At 42.8% G+C, this 14,926-nt stretch overlaps 2 long non-coding RNA genes across 3 annotated transcripts; both read right to left on the minus strand.

The window, feature by feature from the left end:
• Positions 1–264: 264 nt before the first annotated feature.
• LOC135400908 (uncharacterized) lies at positions 265–12,757 on the minus strand. Its single transcript, XR_010424677.1, has 3 exons — positions 12,692–12,757; positions 12,444–12,614; positions 265–335 (listed from the first exon to the last, which is right to left on the minus strand). It is a non-coding gene; the product is annotated as an uncharacterized LOC135400908 (long non-coding RNA).
• LOC135400903 (uncharacterized) lies at positions 12,748–14,448 on the minus strand. Of its 2 annotated transcripts, XR_010424675.1 has the most exons (4): positions 14,012–14,448; positions 13,501–13,950; positions 13,243–13,368; positions 12,748–12,793 (listed from the first exon to the last, which is right to left on the minus strand). It is a non-coding gene; the product is annotated as an uncharacterized LOC135400903 (long non-coding RNA). The 2 variants fall into 2 exon arrangements; XR_010424674.1 differs by having other exon boundaries at positions 13,243–13,950.
• Between the last annotated feature and the right edge of the window lie 478 nt (positions 14,449–14,926).

Consider the following 14,926-nt stretch of genomic DNA (forward strand, 5'->3'; position numbering starts at 1 on the left):
TACCTTACTCAGGACTGAGAAAACGAATGCGCTGTTGCACATATGATGCTGGTTGAATGTAACCTTTGAGGGCTCTGGAAGAAGAACGGCTCATTTGTGACCGATGCACAACAGCTGACAAATTTAGATTTACCTTACTCAGGACTGAGAAAACGAATGCGCTGTTGCACATATGATGCTGGATGAATGTAACCCCTTGGAGGCTCTGGTAGAAGAACAGCTCATTTGTGACCGATGCACAACAGCTGACAAATTTAGATTTACCTTACTCAGGACTGAGAAAACGAATGCACTGTTGCACATATGACGCTGGTTGAATGTAATCTTTGAGGGCTCTGGAAGAAGAACGGCTAGCCCTAGTCATCTATACACCATTCCTATCGCTTGTTTTCTACTGGTCGTTTCCACTACTCGTTTTGCCATCCACTATCGACCAATGCCATACATTGTTTTCATAGGCCAACCCTAGTGCATGTGTTTCATCACCATTCCTTGTTTTCCAGCCCGGCTCGTCTTCTACAAACCAATTCTAACGCTTCTTTTCTATGGACTATTCGTGGTGCTTTTTTCTATGGACTACTCTTATAGCTTGACTTCTATCAACATTTCCAATTGCTCGCCTTCTATCTACCATTCCAAAGCATCGTCTTCTATCGAATTTGCCCATTGCTTCTTGTCATTCCAACACTGTCATGCCCTCTTTTATATAGACGAAAGCAAGTGCTTATTTTCTATAACCATTTCAAGCGCTTGTATTCCATCTGGCATTTCTATTTCTAGTTATCTATGTACCACCTCTGGAGCTAGTCTTCTATGCACCATGCCTATACACCATTGGCTAGTTTTCTATCAACCATCCCTATCGTTTTCTATCAACCATCCCTATTGTTTTCTATCAATCATTCCTAGCCCTTCTCTTCTATAGAGTTTTCGCATTGTTTCTTTCCATTCCCAGCATGATTTTACACTCCTGTTTACCAATCCCAGCCCTCGTTCTGGCATCTACCACTCCTTTTTTTCTAAGGACCACTGCTAGCGCTAGTCTTCTATACACCATTCCGATCGCTTGTTTTCTACTGCTCGTTTTCACTACTCGTTTTCTATCGACCAATACCATACATTGTTTTCTATAGGCCAACTCTAGTGCATGTGTTTCATCACCATTCCTTGTTTTCTAGCTCAGCTCGTTTTCTACAAACCAATTCTAACGCTTTTCTATCGACCATTCGTGGTGCTTTTTTCTATGGACTACTCTTATAGCTAGACTTCTATCAACATTTCCAATTGCTCGCCTTCTATCTACCATTCCAAAGCATCGTCTTCTATCGAATTTGCCCATTGCTCCTTGTCATTCCAACGTTATCATACCCTCTTTTATATAGACCAAAGCTAGCGCTTATTTTCTATAACCATTTGAAGCGCTTGTATTCCATCTACCAGTTCTATTGCTAGTTTCATATGTACCACCTCTGCAGCTTGTCTTCTATACACCATGCCTATACACCATTGGCTAGTTTTCTATCGACCACCCATATTGTTTTCTATCAATCATTCCTAGCCGTTCTGTTCTATAGAGTTTTCGCATTGTTTCTTTCCATTCCCAGCATGATTTTACACTCCTGTTTACCAATCCCAGCCCTCGTTCTGGCATCTGCCCCTCCTTTTTTTCCAAGGACCACTGCTAGCGCTGGTCTTCTATACACCATTCCTATAGCTTGTTTTCTAGTGGTCGTTTCCACTACTCGTTTTCTATCGGCCAATACCATACATTGTTTTCTATAGGCCAACCCTAGTGCATGTGTTTCATCACCATTCCTTGTTTTCTAGCTCAGCTCGTTTGCTACAAACTAATTCTAACGCTTTTCTTTCGACCATTCGTGGTGCTTTTTTCTATGGACCACTTATATGGCTTGCCTTCTATCAACATTTCCAACTGCTCGCCTTCTATCGACCATTCCAAGCCATCGTCTTATATGGAGTTTAACCATTGCTTCTTGTCATTCCTACGTTGTCATACTTTCTTATATATAGACCAATCCTAACGCTTATTTTCTATAACCATTTCAAGTGCTTGTATTCCGTCTAGCATTTCTATAGCTAGTTTCCTATGTACCACCTCTGCAGCTTGTCTTCTATACACCAAGCCTATACACCATTGACTAGTTTTCTATCGACCATCCATATTGTTTTCTATCAATCATTCCTAGCCCTTCTCTTCTATAGAGTTTTCGCATTGTTTCTTTCCATTCCCAGCATGATTTTACACTCCTGTTTACCAATCCCAGCCCTCGTTCTGGCATCTACCAGTCCTTTTATCTAAGGACCACAGCTAGCGCTAGTCTCTATACACCATTCCTATCGCTCGTTTTCACTACTCGTTTTCTATCGGCCAATACCATACATTGTTTTCTATACGCCAACCCTAGTGCATGTGTTTCATCACCATTCCTTGTTTTCCAGCTCAGCTCGTTTTCTACAAACCAATTCTAACGCTTTTCTATCGACTATTCGTGGTGCTTTTTTCTATGGACCACTTCTATGGCTTGCCTTCTATCAACATTTCCAATTGCTCGCCTTCTATCGACCATTCCAAGCCACCGTCTTCTATCGAATTTGCCCATTGCTTCTTGTCATTCCTACGTTGTCATACCCTCTTTTATATAGAGCAAAGCTAGCGCTTATTTTCTATAACCATTTCAAGCGCTTGTATTCCATCTAGCATTTCTATTGCTTGTTATCTATGTACCACTTCTACAGCTTGTCTTCTATAAACCATGCCTATACACCATTGGCTAGTTTTCTATCGACCATCCATATTGTTTTCTATCAATCATTCCTAGCCGTTCTGTTCTATAGAGTTTTCGCATTGTTTCTTTCCATTCCCAGCATGATTTTACACTCCTGTTTACCAATCCCAGCCCTCGTTCTGGCATCTGCCCCTCCTTTTTTTTCAAGGACCACTGCTAGCGCTGGTCTTCTATACACCATTCCTATAGCTTGTTTTCTACTGGTCGTTTCCACTACTCGTTTCCTATCGGCCAATACCATACATTGTTTTCTATAGGCCAACCCTAGTGCATGTGTTTCATCACCATTCCTTGTTTTCTAGCTCAGCTCGTTTGCTACAAACCAATTCTAACGCTTTTCTTTCGACCATTCGTGGTGCTTTTTTCTATGGACCACTTCTATGGCTTGCCTTCTATCAACATTTCCAACTGCTCGCCTTCTATCGACCATTCCAAGCCATCGTCTTATATGGAGTTTAACCATTGCTTCTTGTCATTCCTACGTTGTCATACTTTCTTATATATAGACCAATCCTAACGCTTATTTTCTATAACCATTTCAAGCACTTGTATTCCGTCTAGCATTTCTATAGCTAGTTTCCTATGTACCACCTCTGCAGCTTGTCTTCTATACACCAAGCCTATACACCATTGACTAGTTTTCTATCGACCATCCATATTGTTTTCTATCAATCATTCCTAGCCCTTCTCTTCTATAGAGATTTTGCATTGTTTCTTTCCATTCCCAGCATGATTTTACACTCCTGTTTACCAATCCCAGCCCTCGTTCTGGCATCTACCACTCCTTTTTTCTAAGGACCACAGCTAGCGCTAGTCTCTATACACCATTCCTATCGCTCGTTTTCTATCGGCCAATACCATACATTGTTTTCTATACGCCAACCCTAGTGCATGTGTTTCATCACCATTCCTTGTTTTCCAGCTCAGGTCGTTTTCTACAAACCAATTCTAACGCTTTTCTATCGACTATTCGTGGTGCTTTTTTCTATGGACCACTTCTATGGCTTGCCTTCTATCAACATTTCCAATTGCTCGCCTTCTATCGACCATTCCAAGCCATCGTCTTCTATCGAATTTGCCCATTGCTTCTTGTCATTCCTACGTTGTCATACCCTCTTTTATATAGACCAAAGCTAGCGCTTATTTTCTATAACCATTTCAAGCGCTTGTATTCCATCTAGCATTTCTATTGCTAGTTATCTATGTACCACTTCTACAGCTTGTCTTCTATACACCATGCCTATACACCATTGGCTAGTTTTCTATCGACCATGCATATTGTTTTCTATCAACCATTCCTAGCCCTTCTCTTCTATTGAGTTTTCGCATTGTTTCTTTTCATTCCCTGCACTGATTTTACACACCTGTTTACCAATCCCAGCCCTCGTTCTGTCATCTACCACTCCTTTTTTTTCTAAGGACCACTGCTAGCGCTAGTCTCTATACACCATTCCTATCGCTTGGTTTCTACTGGTCGTTTCCACTACTCGTTTTCTATCGGCCAATACCAGACATTGTTTTCTATAGGCCAACCCTAGTGCATGTGTTTCAACACCATTTCTTGTTTTCCAGCTCAGCTCCTTTCCTAGAAACCAATTCTAACGCTTTTCTATCGACTATTCGTGGTGCTTTTTTCTATGGACCACTTCTATGGCTTGCCTTCTATCAACATTTCCAATTGCTCGCCTTCTATCGACCATTCCAAGCCATCGTCTTCTATCGAATTTGCCCATTGCTTCTTGTCATTCCTACGTTGTCACACCCTCCTTTTAGACCAAACCTAGCGCATATTTTCTATAACCATTTCAAGCGGTTGTATTCCATCTAGCATTTCTATTGCTAGTTATCTATGTACCACCTCTGGAGCTTGTCTTCTATACACCATGCCTATACACCATTGGCTAGTTTTCTATCGACCATCCATATTGTTTTCTATCAATCATTCCTAGCCCTTCTCTTCTATAGAGTTTTTGCATTGTTTCTTTCCATTCCCAGCATGATTTTACACTCCTGTTTACCAATCCCAGCCCTCGTTCTGGCATCTACCACTCCTTTTTTTCTAAGGACCACTGCTAGCGCTAGTCTCTATACACCATTCCTATCGCTTGTTTTCTACTGCTCGTTTTCACTACTCGTTTTCTATCGGCCAATACCATACATTGTTTTCTATACGCCAACCCTAATGCATGTGTTTCATCACCATTCCTTGTTTTCCAGCCCAGCTTGTCTTCTACAAACCAATTCTAACGCTTCTTTTCTATGGACGATTCGTGGTGCTTTTTTCTATGGACTACTTTATAGCTTGACTTCTATCAACATTTCCAATTGCTCGCCTTCTATCTACCATTCCAAAGTATCGTCTTCTATCGAATTTGCCCATTGCTTCTTGTCATTCCAACGTTATCATACCCTCTTTTATATAGACCAAAGCTAGCGCTTATTTTCTATAACCATATCAAGCGCTTGTATTCCATCTAGCATTTCTATTGGTAGTTATCTATGTACCACCTCTGGAGCTTGTGTTCTATACACCATGCCTATACACCATTGGCTAGTTTTCTATCGACCATCCATATTGTTTTCTATCAACCATTCCTAGCCCTTCTCTTCTATTGAGTTTTCGCATTGTTTCTTTTCATTCCCTGCACTGATTTTACACACCTGTTTACCAATCCCAGCCCTCGTTCTGTCATCTACCACTCCTTTTTTTTCTAAGGACCACTGCTAGCGCTAGTCTCTATACACCATTCCTATCGCTTGGTTTCTACTGGTCGTTTCCACTACTCGTTTTCTATCGGCCAATACAATACATTGTTTTCTATAGGCCAACCCTAGTGCATGTGTTTCAACACCATTTCTTGTTTTCCAGCTCAGCTCCTTTCCTAGAAACCAATTCTAACGCTTTTCTATCGACTATTCGTGGTGCTTTTTTCTATGGACCACTTCTATGGCTTGCCTTCTATCAACATTTCCAATTGCTTGCCTTCTATCGACCATTCCAAGCCATCGTCTTATATGGAGTTTAACCATTGCTTCTTGTCATTCCTACGTTGTCACACCCTTCTTTTAGACCAAACCTAGCGCATATTTTCTATAACCATTTCAAGCGTTTGTATTCCATCTAGCATTTCTATTGCTAGTTATCTATGTACCACCTCTGGAGCTTGTCTTCTATACACCATGCCTATACACCATTGGCTAGTTTTCTATCGACCACCCATATTGTTTTCTATCAATCATTCCTAGCCGTTCTGTTCCATAGAGTTTTCGCATTGTTTCTTTCCATTCCCAGCATGATTTTACACTCCTGTTTACCAATCCCAGCCCTCGTTCTGGCATCTACCACTCCTTTTATCTAAGGACCACAGCTAGCGCTAGTCTCTATACACCATTCCTATCGCTCGTTTTCACTACTCGTTTTCTATCGGCCAATACCATACATTGTTTTCTATACGCCAACCCTAGTGCATGTGTTTCATCACCATTCCTTGTTTTCCAGCTCAGCTCGTTTTCTACAAACCAATTCTAACGCTTTTCTATCGACTATTCGTGGTGCTTTTTTCTATGGACCACTTCTATGGCTTGCCTTCTATCAACATTTCCAATTGCTCGCCTTCTATCGACCATTCCAAGCCATCGTCTTCTATCGAATTTGCCCATTGCTTCTTGTCATTCCTACGTTGTCATACCCTCTTTTATATAGACCAAAGCTAGCGCTTATTTTCTATAACCATTTCAAGCGCTTGTATTCCATCCAGCATTTCTATTGCTAGTTATCTATGTACCACTTCTACAGCTTGTCTTCTATAAACCATGCCTATACACCATTGGCTAGTTTTCTATCGACCATCCATATTGTTTTCTATCAATCATTCCTAGCCCTTCTCTTCTATAGAGTTTTCGCATTGTTTCTTTCCATTCCCAGCATGATTTTACACTCCTGTTTACCAATCCCAGCCCTCGTTCTGGCATCTACCACTCCTTTTTTTCTAAGGACCACTGCTAGCGCTAGTCTCTATACACCATTCCTATCGCTTGTTTTCTACTGCTCGTTTTCACTACTCGTTTTCTATCGGCCAATACCATACATTGTTTTCTATACGCCAACCCTAATGCATGTGTTTCATCACCATTCCTTGTTTTCCAGCCCAGCTTGTCTTCTACAAACCAATTCTAACGCTTCTTTTCTATGGACGATTCGTGGTGCTTTTTTCTATGGACTACTTTATAGCTTGACTTCTATCAACATTTCCAATTGCTCGCCTTCTATCTACCATTCCAAAGTATCGTCTTCTATCGAATTTGCCCATTGCTTCTTGTCATTCCAACGTTATCATACCCTCTTTTATATAGACCAAAGCTAGCGCTTATTTTCTATAACCATTTCAAGCGCTTGTATTCCATCTAGCATTTCTATTGGTAGTTATCTATGTACCACCTCTGGAGCTTGTCTTCTATACACCATGCCTATACACCATTGGCTAGTTTTCTATCGACCATCCATATTGTTTTCTATCAACCATTCCTAGCCCTTCTCTTCTATTGAGTTTTCGCATTGTTTCTTTTCATTCCCTGCACTGATTTTACACACCTGTTTACCAATCCCAGCCCTCGTTCTGTCATCTACCACTCCTTTTTTTTCTAAGGACCACTGCTAGCTCTAGTCTCTATACACCATTCCTATCGCTTGGTTTCTACTGGTCGTTTCCACTACTCGTTTTCTATCGGCCAATACCATACATTGTTTTCTATAGGCCAACCCTAGTGCATGTGTTTCAACACCATTTCTTGTTTTCCAGCTCAGCTCCTTTCCTAGAAACCAATTCTAACGCTTTTCTATCGACTATTCATGGTGCTTTTTTCTATGGACCACTTCTATGGCTTGCCTTCTATCAACATTTCCAATTGCTCGCCTTCTATCGACCATTCCAAGCCATCGTCTTCTATCGAATTTGCCCATTGCTTCTTGTCATTCCTACGTTGTCATACCCTCCTTTTAGACCAAACCTAGCGCATATTTTCTATAACCATTTCAAGCGCTTGTATTCCATCTAGCATTTCTATTGCTAGTTATCTATGTACCACCTCTGGAGCTTGTCTTCTATACACCATGCCTATACACCATTGGCTAGTTTTCTATCGACCACCCATATTGTTTTCTATCAATCATTCCTAGCCGTTCTGTTCTATAGAGTTTTCGCATTGTTTCTTTCCATTCCCAGCATGAGTTTACACTCCTGTTTACCAATCCCAGCCCTCGTTCTGGCATCTGCCCCTCCTTTTTTTCCAAGGACCACTGCTAGCGCTGGTCTTCTATACACCATTCCTATAGCTTGTTTTCTACTGGTCGTTTCCACTACTCGTTTTCTATCGGCCAATACCATACATTGTTTTCTATAGGCCAACCCTAGTGCATGTGTTTCATCACCATTCCTTGTTTTCTAGCTCAGCTCGTTTGCTACAAACCAATTCTAACGCTTTTCTTTCGACCATTCGTGGTGCTTTTTTCTATGGACCACTTCTATGGCTTGCCTTCTATCAACATTTCCAACTGCTCGCCTTCTATCGACCATTCCAAGCCATCGTCTTATATGGAGTTTAACCATTGCTTCTTGTCATTCCTACGTTATCATACCCTCTTTTATATAGACCAAAGCTAGCGCTTATTTTCTATAACCATTTCAAGCGCTTGTATTCCATCTAGCATTTCTATTGGTAGTTATCTATGTACCACCTCTGCAGCTTGTCTTCTATACACCAAGCCTATACACCATTGGCTAGTTTTCTATCGACCATCCATATTGTTTTCTATCAATCATTCCTAGCCCTTCTCTTCTATAGAGTTTTCGCATTGTTTCTTTCCATTCCCAGCATGATTTTACACTCCTGTTTACCAATCCCAGCCCTCGTTCTGGCATCTACCACTCCTTTTATCTAAGGACCACAGCTAGCGCTAGTCTCTATACACCATTCCTATCGCTCGTTTTCACTACTCGTTTTCTATCGGCCAATACCATACATTGTTTTCTATACGCCAACCCTAGTGCATGTGTTTCATCACCATAGACCAAAGCTAGCGCTTATTTTCTATAACCATTTCAAGCGCTTGTATTCCATCTAGCATTTCTATTGCTAGTTATCTATGTACCACTTCTACAGCTTGTCTTCTATAAACCATGCCTATACACCATTGCCTAGTTTTCTATCGACCATCCATATTGTTTTCTATCAATCATTCCTAGCCCTTCTCTTCTATAGAGTTTTCGCATTGTTTCTTTCCATTCCCAGCATGATTTTACACTCCTGTTTACCAATCCCACCCTCGTTCTGGCATCTACCACTCCTTTTTTTCTAAGGACCACTGCTAGCGCTAGTCTCTATACACCATTCCTATCGCTTGCTTTCTACTGCTCGTTTTCACTACTCGTTTTCTATCGGCCAATACCATACATGGTTTTCTATACGCCAACCCTAATGCATGTGTTTCATCACCATTCCTTGTTTTCCAGCCCAGCTTGTCTTCTACAAACCAATTCTAACGCTTCTTTTCTATGGACGATTCGTGGTGCTTTTTTCTATGGACTACTTTATAGCTTGACTTCTATCAACATTTCCAATTGCTCGCCTTCTATCTACCATTCCAAAGTATCGTCTTCTATCGAATTTGCCCATTGCTTCTTGTCATTCCAACGTTATCATACCCTCTTTTATATAGACCAAAGCTAGCGCTTATTTTCTATAACCATTTCAAGCGCTTGTATTCCATCTAGCATTTCTATTGGTAGTTATCTATGTACCACCTCTGGAGCTTGTCTTCTATACACCATGCCTATACACCATTGGCTAGTTTTCTATCGACCATCCATATTGTTTTCTATCAACCATTCCTAGCCCTTCTCTTCTATTGAGTTTTCGCATTGTTTCTTTTCATTCCCTGCACTGATTTTACACACCTGTTTACCAATCCCAGCCCTCGTTCTGTCATCTACCACTCCTTTTTTTTCTAAGGACCACTGCTAGCGCTAGTCTCTATACACCATTCCTATCGCTTGGTTTCTACTGGTCGTTTCCACTACTCGTTTTCTATCGGCCAATACAATACATTGTTTTCTATAGGCCAACCCTAGTGCATGTGTTTCAACACCATTTCTTGTTTTCCAGCTCAGCTCCTTTCCTAGAAACCAATTCTAACGCTTTTCTATCGACTATTCGTGGTGCTTTTTTCTATGGACCACTTCTATGGCTTGCCTTCTATCAACATTTCCAATTGCTCGCCTTCTATCGACCATTCCAAGCCATCGTCTTCTATCGAATTTGCCCATTGCTTCTTGTCATTCCTACGTTGTCACACCCTCCTTTTAGACCAAACCTAGCGCATATTTTCTATAACCATTTCAAGCGCTTGTATTCCATCTAGCATTTCTATTGCTAGTTATCTATGTACCACCTCTGGAGCTTGTCTTCTATACACCATGCCTATACACCATTGGCTAGTTTTCTATCGACCACCCATATTGTTTTCTATCAATCATTCCTAGCCGTTCTGTTCTATAGAGTTTTCGCATTGTTTCTTTCCATTCCCAGCATGATTTTACACTCCTGTTTACCAATCCCAGCCCTCGTTCTGTCATCTACCACTCCTTTTTTTTCTAAGGACCACTGCTAGCTCTAGTCTCTATACACCATTCCTATCGCTTGGTTTCTACTGGTCGTTTCCACTACTCGTTTTCTATCGGCCAATACCATACATTGTTTTCTATAGGCCAACCCTAGTGCATGTGTTTCAACACCATTTCTTGTTTTCCAGCTCAGCTCCTTTCCTAGAAACCAATTCTAACGCTTTTCTATCGACTATTCGTGGTGCTTTTTTCTATGGACCACTTCTATGGCTTGCCTTTTATCAACATTTCCAATTGCTCGCCTTCTATCGACCATTCCAAGCCATCGTCTTCTATCGAATTTGCCCATTGCTTCTTGTCATTCCTACGTTGTCATACCCTCTTTTATGTAGACCGAACCTAGCGCTTATTTTCTATAACCATTTCAAGCGCTTGTATTCCATCTACCATTTCTATTGCTAGTTATCTATGTACCACTTCTACAGCTTGTCTTCTGTAAAACATGCCTATACACCATTGGCTAGTTTTCTATCGACCATCCATATTGTTTTCTATCAATCATTCCTAGCCCTTCTCTTCTATAGAGTTTTCGCATTGTTTCTAGCGACCGTTCCTACTGCTTGATTTCATTGCCAGCGCTTGATTTCTATCGACCAATACTACGGTTGTTTTGCATCCATCATTCCTTTTGCTTGTTTTCTATCGACCAACACTAGTGATTGTGTTCTAGCGACCATTCCTAGCCCTTCTCTTCTGTCGACTTTTCTCATTGGTTCCTTTCATCCCCAGCTCTCTCTTACTGGGCAATCGTAGTGTTTGTTTTTCATCGTCCATTCCTAGTGCTTGTTTCCTATTGATCACTCCTATTGCAATGTGGAGTAGAGAGGTTCACGTTCTTATAGTTTGATTTCTATGGATCATTCCCAGTACTTGTTTTCCATCGACTATACATATAGCTTGTTTTATACTCGCACTCGTTTTGTAGCAACCATTCTAAGCGCTTGTCTTCCATTGACCTTTCCTATTGCCTCTTTTTGTTCCCAGCTCTATTGCACTGTACCATTCTTCATGTTCGATGGACAAGTCCTATTGCTGGCTTTCTACCGAGAATTCCGAGCACTTATTTTCTATCGACCATTCCTATTTCCCAGACGGGTACAAATCTAGCGAACCGGAAAGGAAGTACCAAGGAAATGCATCAGGACGAGAGCCACCGATCGTTCGAACAGAGAAGGCCGAGAAGAACCGTCTCTGTTCGATAGATTGGTGGCTCCCGTCGTGAGGCAATTTCATTCCCATTCCTTGTTTTCTCTCGACCATTCTCGTTTTCAATAGATCATACATTTTGCTTGTCTTCTATCGATCGCTTCTATTCCTTGTTTTCCATGTATCGTCCTTAGCGCTGGTCAAGATGAAACTGCCGTAAAAATTCGCCTGACAACGTCTAACATGACACCAGGTTTTCTATGGACAATTTCCATTGCTTGTTTCGTTGTCTGCGATTGTTTTTTTATCGACCACTACTATTGCTTATTTTCTACCGACTACTACTGTTACAAATGCTGCATGATGCAAATTCTTGTTCTTGAATGCTTGGTGCTGTTGGAAGGGCTACAGTGCAGTCCACATGCACCCCTTACATAACGGAACCCTGACTCGCATCCCTCGGTCTCCCCTTCTCTCTTTCCTACTCCTCTTTCCTTCTTGGGAACTGCCCCTAGACTCCTGGATGTTCCTTGTACATATCCTGAATAAACGCTTGTTTGGTCTTGTGCTACGCTCGGAATTGAACGTCTCTTGCTAATGCTGACACACACACAGCCCCGCCACAGAGCCAATACAGATGCTACCACTGATTATTAAGGGAGAGGTATCTTCCCCGTACCTTGCGGGAAAACCTCTCTCTGGGGTTCCAAGCTACACTGCTACATTGGTGTACTGTTGCGTAGCAGCTAGTTAAGACCTTGTAACAAGTCCACGCAATAAGGAATAAACTGTCGGCAAACGTCAACAATACCCAAGAAGCGGTGTTGCCGCGTGGTGCTCTTGGGGACCGGGATGGTGCTGTTGGTTATCTGATAGCCAAGGAGGCGAATCGTGGACGATGCAAGCTGCATCTTGTTCGTGGAATCGTGAGACCAGCTTCTCTCATACTGGAGACAACATTGTGTAGGTGTTCCGAGTTCTCCTGCAAACATTGAGAAAGTCTACTTCATCCATAAAAGCCATGTTGAAATTATATTTCGGTGTCCATCAGTACGATACCTGTTAATCTCTGAACGATGGCTGGAGAATTAATCAAGCCAAAGCGTCTCATTCGGTTAACCCTCTACAAACCCCGGTGGCACATGAAAGCCGTCTGTATATCTGCAGGAAACCTCTGCTGCAGTCGAGCGTGGAAAATACAGTAGCATGCCCAAAAGGAGAGCAGAACTCGACAGATGAAAAGGGGTACGGGGACATCGTTTTTGTAGCATTTAGCCGACCAACGTCGACGCACAATCTCGCGGTACCGTCTGGTTTCGGGGTCAGGACAACAAAGACAGCCAAGGAGATCGTAACTTTTGTATTGCTACGATGGCAATCATCTCGTCGAGAGCCGCTTGTCAGAGCTTAGCGGTCGTGAACTAATGCGCCAGGGTGCAGAGTTACCGGTGTCAGTTTTGTGCCGGAGCACGGACATCTTATCGGGCACAGACGGAGAGCTGTGTTCTGCTTTCGCTTTCTGTGTTCTTCTGTTTATCCAGCTTTCGCACTGATTTTACCCATTGGTGATGTACCAGCGTACCACCACTATTGCATGAACTCAGTCTTACCGGGCTTTTCCGTAAACATGCTCTTGACGAGACGTTCTCCCATAGCTGAGAGTGGTCTATTGCCGAGCCAGTGGACTTCTCCATGACAGCGGAGAGCCCTGCTCGCACTGGCCCTGGGGTAGCGGCCTTGGGAGTAGTTTAAGGAGTAGGCCATGGGGCCCTCAGACACCATGAAAAAGAAGAATATTACTAGACGGTACTTGTAGTGGCATACGCACGAGTCAAGGTCGAGCTTGTTTTGTAATATGAGGTTTCTACCCAGGAGGCCAGGCACAACTACTCTGGGTAGGTGGACGAAACGTTGTTTACGTTGTTCTCTGTCGTAGAGTAGCCAGAGATTGACAGACATGTGGACTGCGACAGTAGGATTGGACACGATGCGTAAAGTGAATTCGCAAACTTCCGTACTCACGTGTCAGGATCGCCATAATTCGTGTACGCCGTCTCCCACCAGGTTAAGAGTCAAGGGGTGCTGTAAAGTTCTTACCAAGGATCCGTACAGCCATGGATGTTCCCTGTCAGGAGAAGAGTGCCGGATCGCGCGAGAGAATGGCGCCAATATGCTACAGTCTGTGATGAGTCCAAGGATCCTGGGAACTGTCGTACGCGTCCTTCGACTGGAACACGACCCCTAGGTGTTCTCCTATGGGTGTTGAGCCATCCTTTGACGAGAAACCGGGCCGGAGATGATACCAGTTGGCTGCGTCCCTAACCACAGAGATAGGCACGACCGAGCGATTACACCCGCATCGGGTAATTTCATACTGACCTGATAATCGTGCAAGTCTTCAGACAAGTTCTGCACAAGTGCATCTCGGAATCGGAGCGTTCAATTGAACGGGATTCTTCGACTGAAATAAGGCTGGTCTGACTCCGGACTACTGCGTCATCATGAGCTGTGATTGTAAGCAGCTCCAGCGACGTGGAAGTTCCAAGCTGCAGGTTTGTTTCGTCGGTAGAATGAGCAGGCACCGCTTGGGTTGCTTCGCCGTTTCAATGTCTCGGCCGGGTTCTCAGGAACAGCAGGCGCTGCCGTTCTACTGCGCGTGGCATAGCCATGTTAGGGTGCAGTTTCCATTCCAGAAAAGTGGAACTCAGCGGGCCGTGGTACTCAGGCATACACTTAAAATAGCAGATTAGTTAAAGTGCCACACATCTCCCAGCATTGGCAAAGACGGAACGTCCCATGTTGGACACCATGCATGGGAAAGCCTTCCCTCTGTGTGGGTCAAGCCATTTGCCAATAGCATGAGAGAGGCAAACCCCTAAACAAATGCTGATTACCATAAAGTACCTTCACTGCCAACCACAGTAAATCCAAGCCTGAGCACCAAAACTGGCCGAACTGCGAGACACAACGTAACGTCCGTTCAGCCTCGGAACCTCTCTACTTTAATACACGCACTGCTACTCGCTACGCCCTGCGCTCACTTTTATTTGGGCCACCCTTTGCCGTCATGTTTATCAACCACTGTAGATGCCCTATAGGTAACCACGACCTCTAGTGTCGCATTAGATCTCACTGCACCGAAACGAATTTCTTTAGTCTTTAACAAAATTTTCCACTCTTACTGTGGACAGTGTAAGACACACAGACTAGAATTGCTTCGAAATCGTGCAATAGCATACCGCAGCTGAGTTTGAGCATTGAGTTTGAACAATTGTTCATACACGAGATGCTGAA

The sequence above is a fragment of the Ornithodoros turicata genome, chromosome 1 (assembly GCF_037126465.1).
Source record: "Ornithodoros turicata isolate Travis chromosome 1, ASM3712646v1, whole genome shotgun sequence".
NCBI lineage: Eukaryota > Metazoa > Arthropoda > Arachnida > Ixodida > Argasidae > Ornithodoros > Ornithodoros turicata.